We start from the raw sequence: 19,671 nt of genomic DNA on the forward strand, positions 1-19,671 counted from the left end.
TGTACCAGGCACTGGAATGCCTAATGGAATTTTAGAACCATATTGAAAGTCAAATTGCTTTTCTTTTTTCTTAAATTGTCAAAATACCTATGCTATCTTGTCTATCATCATATACTTTAGGATAAGACATGACTGATAACTCATTATGTGCTGAAAATCAGAGATGACAGTAATGCATACGAAGTACTGTTCACATGACACAATTCCCGGTACCCCTAAGCCACAAGAAAATGTTCTTGTGAATTCCCACGTTGTCTGGTTAATTGCCTAAGACAATGACCTTACCATTCTTTTTATGAAAGAGGAAAGTGAGATGCAAGGAACTGGAGCTAGAATCTAGGTTTATTGATTCTCATGCCCCAATTACATCTGTTGTCCCTGCACTACCTGATAGACCAAGCCAAAGCTGGATGCTCACATGATGAAAGCTGGATGCCAGAAATGCTATTTTTAGAATGAAAAGTGGCAATTTGAAAATTTTGCTTTGAAATCAATCTATTTACCCCAAAGGCCTCATATTTCCTATGAAACAGCTGGAGATTAAAGACAGGTCAGTGAGAAGGTAATGCTTAAAATATGAGGTAAGGAAGAAAGATTATTATTCCTGAGGATAATTCCAAGTATGTTATCTTAGTCTGGGCTGTTGTAATAAAGTACCATAGATGAGGTGGCTTATAATAACAGAAATTTATTTCTCACAGTTCTAGGGGGTGGTGGTGTGAGACTAGGGTGCCAGCATGGTCAGGTTCTGGTGAGGGCTCTTTGTGTGTTGCCGACTGATGACTTCTCATTGTATCTTCACATGGTATAAAGAGCAAACTAGCTCTCTGGCCTCTTCTTACAAGGATGCTAACCTCATTCATGAGGATTCCATCCTCATGACCTAATTGCCTCCCAAAAGCCCCATCTTCAAATACCATCAAACCGGGGACTGGATTTCAAATACGAATTTTGGGGTGACACAAACATTCAGTCTATAACATATATTAACCTACAGATAAACCAAGAAGTATTTATTGTACATCTACAATGTCCTTAACATTCACCAGGCATTATGGTGCAAATAAAGAGTTGGTAGTTTCTTGTATAAGGAGATTGCAACCTATTGGTGAGCTATGACAGCACTTGCTATAAAGTGATCATGTATAGTGATACAGGATGTAATTGTTTGGTGAAGCTAAAGCACCAAAGCACATTTAGCATCTTCTAAGTCACTCCTTATTTTATAATATTTAATGAAGAGGGGAAGAAAAAAACTTTGAATGTGATAATGTCTCTTTAGCTAATAAACTCCTCCATCAGCTGATCCTCCACCAGACTGTGAGTTCCTTGTTATAGAGATTTTTAAAATCTTTGATTCCTCTGCAGAGTGTCCTGCATATAAAAAGAATTTGATAATTGTGGAACTTCCCTTAAACAAAGATAAAAGACACACAACTAACATCAAACTTAATGGTGAAAAACAGAAAGCTTTTCCTCTAAGATCAGGAACAAGAAAAGGAGGCCCACTCTCACCATTTCTATTCAGCATAGTAGTGGGATTCCTAGACAGAGCAATTAGGCAAGGAAAAGAAATAAAAGGTATCTAAATTAGAAAGAAGTAAAATGGTCTATTTTTGCAGGTGACATGACCTTATATATACGGAAAACACCAAACACAACCAAGAAACTCTTAGAACTAATCAACAAATTCAGTCAAGTTACAGAATACAAAATCAACATACAAAAAATCAGTGGTTTTTCTATACACAAACAATGAACTAGGGAAATGAAAAGGAAATTTAGAAAATCGCATTTAAAATAGCATAAAAAAAATACGTGGGAATAAACTTAACCAAGGAGGTGAAAGCCCTTTACACTGAAACGTACACAAGAAATTGAAGAAGTCACAAACAAATGGCAAGACATCCCCTGTTTATGGATTGGAAGACTTAGTAATTGTTAAAATGTCCATACTACCCAAAATGATCTACAGATTCAATGCTATCCTCATCAAAATTCCAGTGGCATTTTTTGATGAAATGGAGAAAAATCCTGAAATTCATATGGAAACATGAAAGACCCAGAATATTCAAGATGATCTTGAGAAAGAAGAACAAATCTGGAGACATCACATTTTTTATTTCAAAATATATTACAAGGCTACAGTAATTAAAATAGTATGTTATTGGCATAAAGACAGACATATACACCAATGGAACAAAATAGAGAGTCCAGAAATAAATCCATTAATATGTAGTCTATGATCTTCAACAAGATACCAAGAATACACAATGGTGAAAGAATAGTCTCTTCAATAAATGGTGTTGGAAAAACTGAATATCCACACGCAGAAGAATAAAATTGGACCCTTATCTCATACATACAAAGATCAACTCAAAATGAGATTAATGATTTAAATGTAAGACCCCAAACTGTAAAACTACTAAAAGAAAACAAAGAGAATTAGCTTCTTGACATTGGTCTTGGCAATGATCTTTTTAGGTATGACACCAAAAGCACAGGTAATGAAAGCGAAAATGGACAAGTGGAATAATATGAAACTAAAAATCTTCTGTACGGGAAAGGAAACATCAGTACAGTAAAGGCAACCTATAAAATAGGGAAAATATTTGCAAACGATTTATCTGGTAAAGGGTTAATATATAAAATATATAATAAAAACTACAACTCAATAGAAAAAACAAAACAATCCAATTAAAAATGGGCAAAGGAGTTGAATAGGCATTTCTCTAGAGAAGACATGCAAATAGGCACCAGGTACATGAAAAGCTGCTCAATATGGAAATGCAAATCAAAACCACAATGAGTTATAAATTCACAACTATTGCAATGGCTATCATCAAAAAGACTAGAGATGAGTGTTGGTGAGGGCATAGAGAAATCTGAACACTTCTACATTGTTGATGAGAAGGTAAAATGGTACAGCCACTGTAGAGCACAGTATGGAGGTTTCTCAAAAAATTGAAAATAAAATTACCTTATGATCCAACAGTCCCACTCCTGGATAGACTTCAAAAGAGATGAAATAAGGATCTTGAAGAGATACCTGCACTCCCATATTCATTGCTGCATTATTCACAGTAACCAAGATGTGGAGACAAATGTCCATCAACAGAAGAACGGATAAAGAAAATGTGATATATATATATATATGCAGTGGTATATTATTCAGTATTCTAAAAGAGGGAAATCCTACTATTTGCAACAATATGAATGACCCTGGAGGACATTAAGCTAAGGAAAATAAGGCAGTCACCAATGGACAAATACTGCAGGATTCCATTTATATGAGATATCTAAAATAGTCAAACATGCAGAAACAGAATAGAGTGGTGGCTGCCAGGGCCTGGGGGGAGGGAAAATAGGGAGTTGCTTTGCAATAGATATAGAGTTTCAGTTATACAAGATGAATAAACCTAGAGATCTGCTGTACAACATAATGCCTATACTTAACAATGCAGTACTGTGCACTTAGCCTGAGATTTACCCTCTTAACAAATGTTTAAGTGTTCTTACTACAAAAATGAAACATTAAACCAAAAAAGAAAAAAAAAAAAGAAAAGAAAGCAAAACCAAAAACTCTAGCAAAGGGAGACAAAACACTTTTGGAGGTGATGGATCTGTTGATTACCTTGGTTATGGTGATGGTATTGCAGGTGTATGCATATATCTAAACTCAGCAAATTGTATACATTAAACATGTGCATTTTTTGTATGTAAATTACATCTCAATAAAGCTGTTAAAAATTAAGAAAAAAGATAGTGAATCATTAGTTACGTTGTTCTTGGTCCACCCATTTTATTTCACAGTTTAAATCTCTCTTCAAATTACAGTTCCTGAGATCATTGACTTTGGGCTGCGTAGAGCAAACTGCAGATTTAAATTCTTCATTCTGCTATGAAGTTTAAATCTTTTAACTTATCATTTAGGTACTTTGACATTGTATAGGTACATCTTATATGAAGGTATTTTAGAAAATAATGCATTGACAGTTTGCATCACATAAGGTGGTCTCAGTGTGAATGAATTTTATAACACCGGGATGCATACATTTGCTAAAACAAGCCTTGAAAGCGCTAATAGAATACCACCACGTCTCAAATGAGGGAGCGTATTTTTTCTATTGTAAATTCAGTTATTTATTTAGTTATCTTTGTGTACTTTAGAAGACCTTTAAATGTATTTTTAGCTCTGCCTTTTTCTGTTTCTTAGAATGTATAAACTCTAGATCTTAAATGAAAAATTGCAGTCCTCTAGTTTTGTTAACCTTCTCTAATGGATCACTGGTTTTCCTTTCTGCAGTGGCAATGGGAAGACATAATACAGTGATACACATCATTGAATTTTTAAATTAAACTGGAAAAATTAAACCTTTAGTGAATTTACTTTAAGGGTTGATGAAAATCCATTATGCTCAAAGAAAGTTTAAAGGTAGTATAACTTGTTTTTACATGGTGCCTGGGAGACAATTCCTAAACATGGATCAAAAATAGAACAGTATACTTTAAGTGTAAAAATAAATATATCTACCCGTGTACTTTAATATTACTGAATAAAATGTAACTGATATTTTTTGAATATCTACTCTGTGTCAGGAACTGTATTATTTTGTTAACCATATAGGGAAAATAATTCAGGGTGGGTTAAAATGATTCATTTACAGAACAAAAGTTAATTTGACCAGATTATTAGGTATTGATTGTTATTATTTTCCTTGTGCCTATTTTAAGTGTCCATTCCTGTAACCCCCACCATAATTAAAATATTGAAAGTTTTTATTACCCCTAAAAGTTTCTTCATGTCCATTTATAGAAAACTTTCCTCCAAATCCAGACCCAGGCAACCACTGATTGCTTTCTGAACTTTCCAGAAGACCTAAGCCACAGGAAATACTTTCTCTGTTTTGCATTTACTTGAATTAAATATAAATAAAATTATACAGTATGCATTCTTTTATATCTGGCTTATCTGTCAACATAATGTTTTGAGATTCCTTTGTGTGTGTCATTAGTTTGTTCATTTTTATTGGTGAATAATAGTCCATTGAATGGATATACTGAAACTTCTTTCTACATTCCCTTGTCAATGGCCATTAGGTTGTTCCCCAGTTTTGGCTATAATGAGTAAAGCTGCTGTGAGCATATGTTTTGAATTTCTATTGACTGAATACCTACGAGTGGAATAGTTGCATGGTGGGAGTAGTACATGCTTAACTCTTTGAGAGAATGCCAAATGATTTTCCAAAGTAGTTGTACTGCTTCACATTTCCAGCAGCAAGCCATGAAAGCTACAGCTAGCTCCACTACATCCTCACCAAAACCTGTGAGGAGTCTTTTCACTTCTAACCATTCAAGTGGATCTCATTAAATTTATACTTAATACTCATTTCCCTGACCTGTTGTTTTTAATCATCTTTTCATGTACTTAACTGGTCATTTATATATCTATTCTTGTGAAATGTACATTCAAATTTTGCCAGATTATATTGTATTTTTCTTATTAATAGTTGTAAGAGATTTTTAAAATATATTCTGGGTACAAGTTCTTTGTTGAATATATGTACTGAGAACACTGGGAATTATCCTTCAGACTATGGATTGTTTTTATTTTTTATTTTAATGCTGGCTTTTTAATGCTGGCTTTCAAAGACCAAAAGTTGTAAATTTTGATGAAGTGTGATTTTTCAGTATTTCAATGGTTGTATTTTTTTCTTTTCTAAGAAGTTATTATGTAACCCAAGTTTGTCTTCTATATTTTTGGGGGAGCTTTAATCCATTTCATATTTTTGCATGTAGTGTGCAGTAGGGTGAGTGCTCCTCTTTTCCTCTCGTGTATATTTAATTTTTCTAGTATTGTTTGTTAAGACTGTTCATTCTCCATTGATTTCCCTTGGAACTTTTGCTGAAAATCAATTTATTATATATGCATAGTTCAGTGTTTGAACTTTCTACCTCCCTAACTATCCTCATATCAATAACACACTCTCTTGATTATTATACCTAGATTATTTCCAATGGTTATTTATCATGGAAATGGAAATGTTTACCACTTTCCTTTATATCCTATTATACTCCATTCCTAGGTTTTTTACACTACATTTCCGTAAATTTTAGAATCTGCTTCTCAAATCCTTGAAAACCTACTAGTTTGATTAAAATTATATTGAATCCATATTTCAATTAAGGGAGAATTGATATCTTAATATTAACAAGTTTCCTAATATAAGCTTTTTGGATACTTTTATAATTTTTTTTATACTTTTCCAACTTTTTGTTGTTAGTATATTGAAATATATTTAACTTTTGGGTGCTGTTCTTCTAGCCTGTAACCTTGTGAAAATCGCTTATTGGTTGTAGTAGCTTTTTTGTGGATTCCTTAGGATTTTCTGTATGCATGATGGTATGAAGTGTGAGTGAAGAGATTTTACATCTTTCTTTCAGTCTTCCTGTCTTTTACTTCTTCTTATTGCCTTACACACTGTCTAGACTTCCACTGCACTGTTCAATAGAAGTGCTAAGAATCAATATTCTTTCCTTTTGTTGATCTTAAGAGGAAAACATTCAGTTTTTCATCATTAATTTTTTCATATATATCCTTTATCAGGTTGAAGTTTATATTTCTTGTATCTATACTTTCTATTCTTTTCTAGGGAATACAAAGGCTTTTTTCCCCCAATCCTAGTATCTATTCCTAGAAAAGTAGATACTTGTCTGTAGTTTCCTTGTCTGTAGTTTGCTTTCTTCTTCTACTCCAGTATTTTCCCAGACCTTTGTATCATTTCCTCCTCAGCTGTTTGATAGGATTCACCATGGAAGCCTGTGGATATTGTTATTAATTGTACTCTGCAAATGTTGATGTGTTGTTGATATATTTTTATTACCATTCATTTCAATACATCTAATTTTCTTCTGTGACTTCTTAGACTCAGTAGCATTATTCAATAATGTGTGGCTCAATTTCCAAATATTTGAGGATTTTTTTATATTTGTTAGTGATTTCTACTTTAATTCAGTTGTGGGAATGTTTAATTAATTTAAAATTTATTATGACATTTTAAGGCCCAACAAATGGTCTGTCTCCATTCCTATTCCATTTAAACTTGAAAAGAATGTGTATTCTGCTGTGGTTTGGTGGAGTTTTATCCCTGTCTATTAGGTCAATTTGATTGGCAGTTTTGTCCAAGTCTTGTATATCGCTACTGATGTCACGTTTACTTGTATTATCAATTACTGAGAGTGGAGCATTGACATCTCCAACTTAAAATTTTGGATTTGTCTACTTCTCCTTCATTTTTTTCCATTATTGCTTCATACATTTTGAAGCCCTGTTAGTGGCACATAAATTATGGTTTGTGTATCTTCTTGATGAATTGACCCTTTATTACTATAAAATATCTCTTTTTATCCCTGGTGATATTTTTGTTCTGAAGCGTACCTTTTTTTCTGAAAATAAAACAGCCACTCCAGCTTTCTTATGTCTGGGGGTTTGTGTGGTATGTCTCTTTCCATTCTTTTATTTTTAACCTGTGTCTATTTTTAAAGTGTGTTTCTTACAGATAAGGTATTGTGGGTATTGATTTTTTTCTCCAAGCTGAAAATTTCTGCTTTTTATGTAATTGGAATGTAGACCACTTACATTGAATGTGGTTATTGATATGGTTATGTTTAAGTTTATAATCTTGCAAGTTGTTTTCCATCTGTCTTATCTGTTCTTTGTTCCACTTTTTTTCTCTTTCCTTGCTTTGTTTTAGTTTTTTTTTTTGTATTTCATTTTAGCTGCATAATTATATCTCTCTCTTTAAAAAATATTTCAGTGGTTATATTAGGGTTTACAATATGAATCTTTAACTTACCACACTCTACTTTTGAATAGTATTATATCCCTTCACATATAATGTAAGAAACTTACAACAGTATAGTCAAAGACAAGATGGAAAAATTAGATCTATTGCTGTGATAGTTTTATTTCCACATAAGATAAGCTATAAACTCCACAATATATTATAAGGTGGGTTTTTTGTTTGTTTGTTTGTTTTTGCTGTATCCAATTATCTTCTAGAGAAATTTTTAAATTTAAAATTTTAAAAAATATTCACATATATTTTCATCATTCTGTAGCTCTTCATTCCTTTTGTATAGAACCAAGTATCCATCTGGCATCTCTCTTCATGGAGAACTTTCTTTAATATCTGACTCCTTCCTCATTCCCTACCCCTCTCCCCCCATTGACCCCTCTTTCACTAATTTCCAAACTTTCATTGAGTATGAAGTAATTGGACTTGTTATTTGCAATCATTTAAGAACAGCTAACTAGTATTCCAAATGCCAAGGCCTTCTGAATATAAATTTAGGTTTATAACTAGGGAATGCATGGAAAGATAAGTTATGTTTTGCTGTGGTTGTGAGTTAGATATACATTATGGTCTAAAATATGAAATGAAATCTTTCTGGGAAAAAGAAACCTTTATTGAACTTACTTTAAGCTTGTTGAAAGGATTTAAAGAATAGGCTTTTTAAAAAATCTCAGGAATACATACTAGGAGAGATGTTTCTTCCATTTAAATAACTAATAATGCTCTAGGCATTTTTCATGATGTAGATTTGAGTTTACCTGGTAAGGTTCTCAATTCATGAACTAACTTCAGTATTGAGTTTATTTTTTCTTTTTCTGTTTGGTAACATGTGTGTCCCTTTGGTTTCCACTTAGGAAAAATCATAACAAAGGCTCAGCTCCCAATAGGAACATATTACTGTGAAATTGCTTCATAGTGCATTGCTCTCAGGAAATAGAAATAATCATTTTAGATGAATTTGGGGTAAGTTTTTATGGGGAGAGAAAAAATAAGGACTGTAAACCCAATATAGTACCCAGAGATTTAATGACAGCTGAAAAAATATGTTTGAGAATTTCTGAGCTGGTTTATTGATGTGGAGAATCTAGTTACATACTCTTCTTTTTTTGTTCTTTAAACAGTCTCAGTTTATTATACTTGTTTAGTAATATTAACAGTTAAGAAAATAGAAGAAAAAATATGCTAAGATTTTATGGTATCTTAGTTAATTCTCTTGACAGCATCTTAATAAAAAGATAAGTACTTTTAGAGACATGTAAACTGAAGGTCAGGGAGTTAAAAAGTTTGCCTAATAAATGGAAGAAATAGTATACAAATTCAGGTCTTTCCTTTCCACTTATACCACCCACAACCCAGTAATAAAAATGTGTAATTTAATGCTCAACTTTTTTCATCTAGTTTTCTTTTACTTTCTCCTTTCTCATTGTCTCCATCTCCCTGTGTCTCTGTCTCTGTTTCTTTCTTTCCCTGCACTTATAAAAATGGTTGATGAATGGAACCAGTGATTTATCAGGTCTAAAACCTTGGAATCTTCCTTTCCTCTTCTTCTTCTTACTCACCACACAGCCACTTGCTTAGGAAATCATGTTGGCTTTTACTTCAAAATATCTTCATTTTATGACCATTTTATGACCACCGTCAGTTCTTCCCTGGATTACTCCAATAGGCTCTTGTTAGTAGTCCCTGTTTCTGCATCCTACTTTCAAGATAGTAATTTGAAAACTTAAGATGGATCACGTTAATATTATTGGCTTCCATTGTTTCAGAGTAAAAGCCATATTCCTTACAGTGGTCTCTAAGGCACTGCATGATCTGACTCACCTCTCTAGCTTCATCTGCTATTCTTCCTGTTGATCTACTTGTTTACTCTCTCCAAGCTTAAGGACCTTCTTTATATTCCTAGAGCATATTTACTTTATTCCTGCCTCAGGCTTCTCTGTTGGCTGTTACCTCTGCTTAGTTAAGTTCTTCCCTCATAGGGATAATTACTTCACCCCATCTAAGATTTATTTAAATGTCCTTTTTTTTTCTACCAAGCCTAACGTGACCACTGTATTTAAAATTGCAATCCATATTCCCAATCTCCCTTATCCTTAATTTCCGTAGTATATATTACTTTCTAATAGACTATATATTTTAAGGTTTTCATTTTCTTATTTATCTCTCTACATTCCCTTATAGATCTTTATTTCAGTCATTGATCTCTCCAGTATCCAGGAAAGGCTTGGGACAGAGTATATGCTCAAGTAACAAATGAATAAATAAGTGCTATAGTACAGGGAGTTGTCATAGGTAAGAGTGTGGATGGTGGGGGGCTGGAAGCCGGGAAGAGTGGGAAGATCAAGGTTTAAATCCTGAAGTGGGTAACATAGTTCCAAAACATATCTGTGTAATTTTGATAGAAAGGGATTATAACTGCTGAAATGCATAGGCCCTCAAAGGGCCATGAAATAATAGTGATTTAGAGAGATGTCTTCTTTTTTAGATGATCGGTTAAATATTAGTTCTTAAAGAAGTACTAAATTCTTCCGGGGCCTTTATTCAACCAGCAGAAGGAAGGAGTGGAATCCTGAAAAATCTCCTATATTTAGCTTAGATAATGGCTGACAGAACATCTTATTTCCTAGATACTTTACCATTCAAAAAGGGGGATGGGGGGAGAGATTTCTTTATGGCATCCAGAAATAAATATTTTGTCTTTTTAGTACTTTTGGGTGATAAGCTTGTAGGAACACAGGCACTCCTCTGACAACCCAACAGATTTTGTGTGGGGGGGGAAGAAACCACATACAAATGAAAACAATTTATTCGTCACTCTCATAAGACAGATCACAAGATGCAGTTTTTGAGACTCCTCTGGGGTCAAGAGGTCAAGAAAGTGTCCCTGGAGGCAAATTGATATTAGTTTATGTTCCTGGGCCATAGCTATTCAACTAAGCAAACCTATCATTCAGAGACTCAACCGGGGAAGAAAAGTCAAGTGTGTTTTATTTCTAATTCAAAATATGCCCTTTTCAAAAGGAAATGTTTAGTGAAGAATATATTAAATTGAATTGACTCAAAAAAATGGCCATATTAAAACATGGACCTCAGTCTAATTACTAGTATCATTTTTTAACCCATTTTAAAACCCAACTGAGAGGTGGTGCTAAACCCATCCTAAACGATGAAAAAAAAAATAGACTCTTTATAATTAAAAATACACTTTGAAAAATCTAGTGCAATATTATTCGAATTGCATTTTAAGTTACCTTTATTACATGTCATTTACAAAACTGAGAAAACATCTCATTTACTATGTGTAGCAGCAACATTTAGATACCTATTATTCCAATATTTTGTACCTGAATTTGCATATATTAATAGGAACCAATTTTGAACTTACAAGTAGAAATTTTTTTCCTTTATCTTAACCTCTTATTTTCCAAGGCCTAAGACAACTTGCAGGTGAAATATTCCCATCATTTCATTTTAACTTTACAGAATTTCCAAGACATAAACTTATACAATTCTGTACCTCTCAACCTGTTTTGGTTGACTATATGCACAGATTTTTCAGCTTCCAGATCTTGAACTTCCATATGTATTTGTTCCTAAAATTGATCTTAAAACTGTCTGAACAGCAACTGTCTGCAAAATAATTTTTCTCCCATTTTACGGAAGATAAGCATATCCCTCTTCTACCCCAAGTCCTGCTAATGGATGTTACCCCAGGGTTTTAAAATCTAAAGAACAGCAAACTAAGAAAATGCTTTTTAAACCTCTCTTTCCCTGCGTATATTTATTTCTGCTAAGTGTGAAGCCTGGCTTTAAAAACAGGATATTGAAACATGTAGGGTATGTCTGAATTCACATATGTGTTAGAAATATGTGGTGTGATAGAAGTCATGAAAAATTCCAGTTAGCAACTATACCTCTTCCATCCCTTGATGGAAATGTCAAAAATGCCTGGCTTTAGAGCAAAGCAAAAACCATGATAAAAAATGGTAAATGCTAAAAATATCCCTTTACCGTGCTTAAGTAAAATTGATACTTGTCAGTTCTCAATATTAATTTCTAAAAATGTCATAAATTAGTGATGCTGCCTCTTTCAAATATAACTAGAATAATTTTGGAAATACCAACATTTTTTACAGCACATTGGATAAAACATATAGGCAAAGTTTTGTGTAATTTCTTTCAAAATTTACATGTGTAAATTCTGTGTAAGCTATAAGGTAGCTAAAACTATTTTATTAATCATGTGATAAAGAATTAATGCAAATTTAGTCAATTCTCATTTTAAGTTATCGTGTAAGATATTTAACATTTTCTAATTCCTATGAACCAAACCTAACATTTAAGCCACCTGCCAGATTGCTTAGTTTTTAGCTATATCATTCTCTTCATTAAATAAAAAGGCAATATTTGTTCTTGATATAATTCCGTTAGTTTTTTCATATTTTTGATTTTGATTTTTGGTTCTTATTTAAGTAATCCCCAAAGAGTTCCATACACACATGCAGTGACATCTCATTGTGGTGTTAATTTGCATTTCTACGATGACTAATACTTTTGAACTCTCTTTTCTGTACTTTTTTTTGCTATTTGGATATTCTCTTTTAAGATGTGCCTATTCAAGGATTTTTCCCATTTTTCAGTTAAGATCTTTTTTGTTTCTTATTGATTTGTAGAAATGCTTTAAATATTCTGGATATGAGTCCTTGATTCAATACATGCACTGAATATTTTCTCCCAGCTGTAGCTTATCTTTTCACTCTCTTAATGGAGTCTTTTAATAAACAAAAATACTTAATTCAATGAAGTCCAATTCATTATATTTTTTTATTTTTATTGCTTTTTGGTATCCTATTAAAGAAACAATTGTATTACCCACTGTGAAGGTGATATCAAGAATACTTATTATCTTGCCTTTCACATTTAGGTCTGCAGTAAATTGTGAACTAATTTTTCTGGCATGCTGTGAGAAAGGAGTCAAAATTTTTCTTTGATGTAATCATCGTTCCAATAACATTGACTGAAAGTACCATCCTTTCCCAAGTGAATTATATTAGTTTCTTCTCTGGAACTTAGCGGCTATGCTTATGAGTCTTTTGCTGAACTTTCTATTCCTCACCGATCCTGGGAAAATACTGAACAATTGAAAAGTAGGTATATTCAAATGCACAACACTGTTTTAACTTTAAAACTGTTGTTTATACCCCAAACAGAATATTATAATTTTATTTTTCTGGATTTAATCAACAGAAACTCATCAATAATATTTTTAAAAACTTGTTTTGCTTATCTCATTTTCAGTTTTGACTTGTTAGTTAAAACGAATGAATGTAACTTGTTTGATAAGTATAAACTTTATCAGAAGTAAATATAATTCCTGGATATTTCAACTTAAAATAATGCTGTGAGTTTTAATATACGTACTTTAAATTTTTTTCAGTAATTTTTCAATTACTCTCATGTTCTGGAGAAAACCTAGTGAGGAAATACATAAAACATGTATATGGCTCACGTTTTTCCTTTTGCCTCAGGCTTCAATATGGCTTGGCACAGCATTTTTTGAATCCTTTCAAATTTATGTATTATGTTCATCACGGACTCTTTTGGCATTAATTATGACTTTTAGAATATTGTTTTAAAATATCCTTTATCTTGATATTGAGTTTTTTTGGCACCCCCTTAAATTTTGCATCTGAGGCCAAGTCTATCCGGGCCCTAATGTAACACTCTAGTTTTTACCTCTAGAAGTTTAATTGGAGTCTTTTAAAAAATATCTCTCATGTCACTAACACATTTTAAATAAACTTCTTATTTTAAAATAGTTTTAGAGTTCTAAAAAACTTATGAAGATAGAACAGAGAGTTCCCAATACTCCACTCCCAGTTTCCCTATTATTAACATCTTACATTAGTATGGTACATTTACTACAATTACTAAATCACATTATTATTGACAAAAGTCCATAGTTCATTAAGATTTCCTTGCTTTTTACAGTGTCTTTTCTTTGTTTCAGGATCCCATCCAGGTTATCACATTACATTTTCCCGCCTTATCTCCTTAGGCCCCTCTTGGTTGTAATAGTTTCTCAGACATTCTTTATTTTTGGTGACTTTTGACATTTTTTGAGAAGGATTGGTCAGATGTGTATAGACTGTCCTTCAACTGGGATTTGTCTGATTTTTTTTCCTCATAGTTAGGCTGGGGTTTTTGGAAGGCAGAACAGGTAGGTCAAGTGCCATTTTCATCACATCATATCAAGAGTACATACTGTTAACCTGCTGTATCACTGTTGGCCTTAATCTCAGTCACCTGGCTGAGGTAGGGCTGGTCAAATTTCTCCTCAGAAAAGTTACTCTTTTTTCCTTGTGTCTATACTGTACTCTTTGGAAATAAGTCACTATACACAGCCCACACTTAAGGAGAAGGGAATTATGTTCTTCTCCTTGAAGGTGGGGTGTCTACATAAATTATTTGGAATTCTCCTAAGGTGACTTGCCTACTTTCTCCTATTTATTTATCGAATCATTTATATCAGTGTAGACTCCTGGGTGTTTACTTTATACTTCGGGTTATAATCCTATTCTACTTTATTTAGTTGCTCAAGTTGTTTTAGCTTTGACCACTGAGGACTCTTTAAGGTAGCTCCTGTCCCTTTGACATATGCCCATCTTTGTGGGGTTTTTCATTTATAATTTTCTTACTTTCTGGCACTCTACGATGCTCCAGGATCACCTTGTATATTCCTTCCCTGAGTTCTAGAATCACACATTTATCCAGGGAGTCGTGGTTCCTCTTAAAGGAGAATGTTATTAGAAACCAAGATCTAGGTAATAGATGTGTTTGTTGCTATAGAGTGATAATGCTTGCTTGACCTCTCAGCTAACAGAGCATGAAAATTTATGTATTTACCAACTCATGTATATACACATCTATAAGTATTGCTATATATTGCTTTTTAGATTTTTTAGGAGGGATAACAGCAGTGTCTATTCTAGACCTAATTATTACCCCTGCTGAAGCAAGACACTTCTGTGTACTCTTCCTGATGTCCATTAAATCTTGAGATTTTCCAACATGGCTGGTGGGAATGAGCACGTTCCTGATTTGTATGAGTGTATGTTTCCACTAATCCTTTCATGTGATTATTTGCCTGACTTACCTAATTTCCTTACACACATGTGCTGATCCCTGAAGATCCCTAGGGTTCTCTCTCTGTGCAGCCTTCTCCTCTCTGGTTCTCTTTCTTGAGGCCTGTAGCTACCTTGATCTCCTTGGACTCCAGGACCCTTTCTCAATCAGAGAGTCTGCTGAACTCCTCTGGGGTTCCCTCTCCCTGGGCAATGTCCTGGAAACTCTCTCAAGACAGTAAGTTGGAGCAGTCATAGGGCTAACTCACTCATTTCTCATCTCTAAGGAATCCCTGTCCTTTGTTCCCTAATGGCCAGTGTCTTGAAAACTATTATTTCACATATTTTTGTCAGGTTATTTAGTTGACAGGAGGGTAATTCCGGTCCTTGTCATCCCACCTTGGCCAAAAGTGGAGGTTCACGTGTAGCTAGTGAGCACTTGAAATGTGGGTAATGCAAATCAAAATGTGCTGTTTTGTGTAAAATACACATCTGATTTTGACGTCTTAGTACCAAAGAATGATGTAAAATATCTAATTAATAGTTTTATAGTGATTATATTTTCAAAGGATAGTTTTGGATATTGGTTAAATAATACATATGTAATTAAAATGGGTTTTACTTGTTCTTTTTAAAATGTGATCGGTGAAAAATTTTAAACTATTTATATATTCCCATTATATTTCCATTGGACAGTACTGATTTAGACATTCCACAGAGCATCATGTTCATACACTGTAAATTAATAACAACATATTAATAATACTGGGGGAGCAGGAAGTGGAAAGTGCTTTGGATTTTGTGTTACAATACGTATGCTCCAGAGAGTGAGACATACCATGTTAAGATTTCAGGACCGGCTACAATGATGAATTTTGCAGGGGCCGGTGTTCTTCTCACGCTCACACCTCGTGATGGGTTTTTATGACCGGAGGATAGACGTGGAAAATACCTGGGCCTGGTTCATAGATGGGTTAGCTTGATAAGTTGGCGTGAGCCAAAAATGGACAGTTGGTGTGGCCTTAAGGGCAGTGTTAAAGGGAAATCTTTTTATTGGAAATATCCTTAAGTAATACACTTGGTCTTTTACTTGACATGGAGAGAGAATTGGGCTGAGGTAAAAATACATGCGGAATAGTCAGGAGCCCGGATGGAAAAAGATTGAGACAATTGAGACGGAGAGTTTTGCAGAAGGGTAGGCTCATGGGAGTGGCTCAACGCTTGCAGATTTTTGTATCCACGGCAGTGCCTAGGGTTCAGCTTTCACTATAGAGGAGGCACTGAACAACCTACTGGATGTGATGATCTGTCCAGCCTCTGTTCATAAATATACCAGTGATTGTGTTTCAGGACCACAAACAGAGTGATTTTGGTTGCAGAATGGAGACTTTGCATTTAAGCCCAGAGCCTGAGTTCCCCATCACGGGTTCGTCGAGCTACTGATTTAGCTGCATATTGACCTGTCAGCAGCAGAGGCCAGCACTGAGCCATTGAGGAGGCCAGCCAGTCCCTCTGGGGCAAGTAGCTTTCTTCTATCACATCCCTTCTACCTTAGAGGAAGGAGGTGTTTGTCTTTTGGTGACTGACATGTGTTCTGGGTATGAATCTGTTGTCCTTGCCTTCAGTGCTTCCCTTGGCACCACTGTCTGAGGGCTCAGACATTCTGGATATTTACCTGATCATCGTGGGACCCCATATGACATTGCTTACAATCAAGTGACCCATTTTGCAATGACAGTCTGACAATAGGCACATGGCCATATCCATATTAACCAGAAGCTACGGACCTAATCATTTAGAGAACTTTAATCTGATCCAGTAAATGAAAATCGGGTAAAATAGGGGAACATCCTCACTGCTGATGGAAAAATACTGCAGTGGCTCACTCGTAATGGGTCAGCGGTGGCATCTTCAGAATCAGGACAGTGCATTACCATACAGACCTACCTCAGGGCAGAAAAGTAGATGCCCTGCTTTCCTGAGATTTCTCTTAGCCTCCAATCAAGGGAAGAATGGCATTCATATTCATTTCCTATGCAAATAATTGACTGTACAACCTTGAATATTCTTGTTTACACAGGTTATGATCAGGATTTCGGGTTACAAAATGACAAGCCTCATAGCAGATTATTAAATACTAATTGTGCAAGCTAAATTATCTGAGATACATACTATAGTCCAATAGCTAAATTTTATTTGCAGGATAAATTAAATCATCACCTTTATACTTATGATTTTAACATTTACTTTTCTTTGGTACAGATTTCTTTTTCAAGCAACTTAGAGATAGAAGAGCCTGTTATTCAGCATAGCTCTAAATCAAATAGTGTGCAATACATTATAATTACTTTCTGGGCAAATGTGTGTTCCAGAGGGTATGTGAGAAAATATGATAGTTTCACGGAAATGGTAAGAGTGAGGTTGACCTAGCACAGTGGTTAACGCTGTCCTCACAGAGTGCCGTAGATGTGGATGGATGAAGGCATGGCTTTGAGAACTGGGGATGCATCAATTCCAGTATTATTTGAAAGGAAAAAGACTCAGTCCGAGTTTCTTGTGTTATAGAGTGCTAATCTAAATTATGATTTTTATAAACATATTATCTCTGGAATTTAGGTATTTCCAGTTATGTCCAAAGCAATGGTGAGATGTGGTTCACTCAGGACTTATTTCAGTAGGACTTAAAGATCTTTCAAAGGCCTCATTCTCAGGGAATAGTCATGAAGCCACAAACTTGATCTGAGCAATATCCTTCAGAATTAGAGGAGAGGGGTGGTGAACTGTATTGCAAAATATATATCATTCAGATCATTGTTAAAAATTATTCCAATAAACTATCTGAACCCTCAGGAGATGATATAGTAAACATAGGAAGGAAGCATATACTACCTGAAAGAGAGGAATACAAAGGCAATACTGCTTTATAACTCTTACTTAAGAGTGTAGCCTGTTGGTGGTGAGAAAAGGAGGTGAAAACTTGAAAGGTATTTCCCCCATTTGGTAAAACCTAGAACAAATATTAATTGCCCAAGTCTAAGGCTGAACCAAAATATTTAGACACTATAAGTAGTAGTAGTAGCACAGCAGTTGCAGTAGCTAACCCTTCTGTTACACTTTCCATAACCATATACTACTCTCAAGCTTTTTGGTAAAGCAGATTTTCACAGAAGGCATTAGAGCACCAGAGAAAGATACTGTTGGCAGCCTTAGAGAGCAATTGGTGCCTGCAAGTCCCACTAAAGGCATGTAAGCCTTACCGGAAACTATGGATTAAATAAAAGGAAAATGATGGAATCATAAGATAGCAGAGAGAACTGTGTGCATGAGCACATGTAAAACATACCCTGAGACGTATGGTCACCTTATCTTTGATAAAGGAGGCAAGGATATACCATGGAGAAAAAACAGCCTCTTCAGTAAGTGGTGCTGGGAAAACTGGACAGCTACATATAAAAGAATGAAATTAGAACACTCCCTAACACCGTACACAAAAATAAACTCAAAATGGATTAAAGACTTAATCGTAAGGCCAGACACTATAAAATGCTTAGAGGAAAACATAAGCAGAACACTCAATGACATAAATCACAGCAAGATCCTTTTTGACCCACCTCCTAGAGAAATGGAAATAAAAACAAAAAATAAACAAATGGGACCTAATGAAACTTAAAAGCTTTTGCACAGCAAAGGAAACCATAAGACGAAAAGACAACCCTCAGAATGGGAGAAAATATTTGCAAACAAAGCTACTGACAAAGGATTAATCTCCACAATTTACAAGCAGCTCATGCAGCTCAATATCAAGAAAAACAAACAACCAATAAAAAATTGGTCAGAAGACCTAAAAAGACATTTCTCCAAAGAAGATATACAGATTGCCAACAAACACACGAAAGGATGCTCAACATCACTAACTATTAGAGAAATGCAAATCAAAACTACAAAGAGGTATCCCCTCACACCAGTCAGAATGGCCATCATCAAAAAATCTACAAACACTAAATGCTGGAGAGGATGTGGAGAAAAGGGAACCCTCTTGCATTGTTGGTAGGAATGTAAATTGATACAGCCACTATGGAGAGCTGTATGGAGGTTTCTCAAAAAACTAAAAATAGAACTACCATACGACCCAGCAGTCCCACTACTGGGCATATACCCTGAGAAAACCATAATTCAAAAAGAGTCATACCACAACGTTCATTGCAGCATTATTTACAATAGCCAGGACATGGAAGCAACATTAAGTGTCCATCGACAGATGAATAGATAATGTGGCACATATATACGATGGAATATTACTCAGCCATAAAAAGAAATGAAACTGAGTTATTCGTAGTGAGGTGGATGGACCTAGAGACTGGCATACAGTGTGAAGTAAGTGAGAAAGAGAAAAACAAATACCATACGCTAACACATATATATGGAATCTAAAAGAAAAAGGTTTTGAAGAACCTAGGGGCAGGACAGGAATAAAGACACACACATAGAGAATGGACTTGAGGACACGGGGAGGGGGAAGGGTAAGCTGGGACAAAGTGAGACAGTGGCATGGACATATATACACTACCAAATGTCAAATAGATAGGTAGTGGGAAGCAGCCGCATAGCACAGGGAGATCAGCTTGGTGCTTTGTGACCACCTAGAGGGGTGGGATAAGGAGGGTGGGAGGGAGATGCAAGAGGGAAGGGAT

The sequence above is a fragment of the Delphinapterus leucas genome, chromosome 9 (genome assembly GCF_059928025.1).
Source record: "Delphinapterus leucas isolate spDelLeu-1000000601 "Yukka" chromosome 9, BTC_Dleu_Yukka2, whole genome shotgun sequence".
Classification (NCBI taxonomy): Eukaryota; Metazoa; Chordata; class Mammalia; order Artiodactyla; family Monodontidae; genus Delphinapterus; species Delphinapterus leucas.